This window comes from Octopus bimaculoides, chromosome 2, assembly GCF_001194135.2.
Source record: "Octopus bimaculoides isolate UCB-OBI-ISO-001 chromosome 2, ASM119413v2, whole genome shotgun sequence".
In the NCBI taxonomy this organism is placed as follows: Eukaryota; Metazoa; Mollusca; class Cephalopoda; order Octopoda; family Octopodidae; genus Octopus; species Octopus bimaculoides.
Genome location: NC_068982.1, coordinates 116,257,909 through 116,260,272, shown reverse-complemented (window position 1 = coordinate 116,260,272; position 2,364 = coordinate 116,257,909).

Below are 2,364 nucleotides of genomic sequence, written 5' to 3'. Positions count from 1 at the left end.
GAGAGAGAGAGAGATCGTTACAACACGATGTAACACATCACAATTATCAATATCTGCAAATTCACAAAATTCTTTAACTGTATAGTCCTTTTGCTTCTTTTTCGTTTTTACTTGCTGAATCTAAAGGAAGAGGTAGCACTCATGGGTCTTACAAGTCTTCCGAGACTGGGAAAATTGGTGACTTTACCGTTCCATTTAAACTGTTGCAGGTCAATGCTTGCAGGAAAGACATGAGCAAGAAGCTGATCTTATGGGGAAGAAGGATTGGATATAGTTACTGAAAAAGGGAGGTGTATGTAGCGAGGGATACTAAGATGGGGAGACGAGTTGAGCGTAGAGCGCCTGAGTGCTGGAGGTTAAGATGCTGAAATAGTTGTACACGTTGTATTGTTGGCACTCCGTCGCTTACGACGTCGAGGGTTCCAATTGATCCGATCAACGGAACAGCCTGCTCGTGAAATAACGTGCAAGTGACTGAGCACTCCACAGACACGTGTACCCTTAACGTAGTTCTCGGGGAGATTCAGCGTGACACAGTATGGCAAGGCTGACCCTTTGAATTATAGGCACAACAGAAACAGGAAGTAAGAGTGAGAGAAAGTTGTGGTGGTAGAGTACAGCAGGGTTCGCCACCATCCCCTGCCGGAGCTTCGTGGAGCTTTAGGTGTATTCGCTCAATAAACACTCACAATGACTGGTCTGGGAATCGAAACCACGATCCTATGACCGCGAGTCCGCTGCCCTAACCACTGGGCCATTGCGCCTCCACACACGTTGTATACAGTATTTTCAACATGAAATTCTAGTTTTCCTGTAGCAAATCTTGTATTTTGCAAAATATAGGCTAAGCCATTTTTATGAAAAATGTTCTTTTGAGCCATATTCAGGTTTGAATAAACTCTGTTATGTTTTCCATAGTTTACACTTGATTTTGTCAGCAGTGTATGTAGAAACTTTATTGAGATCCAGACCTGACGTGTCTAGTTTAGGTAGTGGTTGTTGATTCGTTATTTCTGATGATTCGTTGCTACCGCTGTAAAAGTCAAATAACATATATTCCACTTCTTTCTTAAAATGAAAGAAACTAAGAATTACTGGGAAACAATTCGTACCGCTGTTTGAAGCATCAGTTGTTATGGAAAAGAACAAACCTTTTATGCAGAATACGACACTAGAATATTTTCAGTTAGAGCTTTCTGCCATTTTACACATTTATTTTTTTGTCAACTTTTACTCCATAGTTAAGGTTTCTGCTTGACCGATGAAGCTCCACAACATAATACACTTTACTTAGCTTTGCAGCCAAGATTTTGTCATTTCGAGTTGATCGAAATGGAGAGAAAAATTATGTTAATGAGGTATAAATAATGAGAGGATTGACTTTATATTTATCCGTGGTAGCGTATTATTCAACATTTTTTCCTTTACTGCCAGTTTCTACCATAGGGATACGGTGCTGCTTTATAAGTAGGTATACTTGTACGTGGTTTCATACTAATGCAACTGAACCCTTAAATTTGGGTTTCAAATTTTGGCACAAGGCCAGCAAGTTCGGGGGGAGGGGGGGCAAATCGATTACATTGATCCTAGTCTTCAACTGGTGGAGGCGCAATGGCCCAGTGGCTAGGGCAGCGGACTCGCGGTCATAGGATCGCGGTTTCGATTCCCAGACCTGGCGTTGTGAGTGTTTATTGAGCGAAAACACCTAAAGTTCCACGAGGCTCCGTCAGGGGATGGTGGCGAACCATGCTGTACTCTTTCACCACAACTTTCTCTCACTCTTACTTCCTGTTTCTGTTGTGCCTGTAATTCAAAGGGTCAGCCTTGTCACACTGTGTCACGCTGAATATCCCCGAGAACTACGTTAAGGGTACACGTGTCTGTGGAGTGCTCAGCCACTTGCACGTTAATTTCACGAGCAGGCTGTTCTGTTGATCGAATCAACTGGAACCCTCGACGTCGTAATCGAAGGAGTGCCAACAAGTCTTCAACTGGCACTCGTTTTGTCGACTTCGAAAGGATGAAGGGCAAAGTCGGCTTGGGTGTAATTTGAACTCAGAGCGTATAGACGGACGAAATTCCGCTAAGCATTTTACCCGCGGGCTGACGACTCTGCTAGCTCACCGCCTAACTGAACTCTTAAATATTAAATACCTATTACGAGCTAATGAGAGAACATCTACGTGATCGCTTGACCTGCTGGAAATAGTACTCTTACTCTTACTCTTACTTGTTTCAGTCATTTGACTGCGGCCATGCTGGAGCACCGCCTTTAGTCGAGGAAATCGACCCCAGGACTTATTCTTATGTAAGCCTAGTACTTATTCTATCGGTCTCTTTTTGCCGAACCGCTAAGTTATGGGG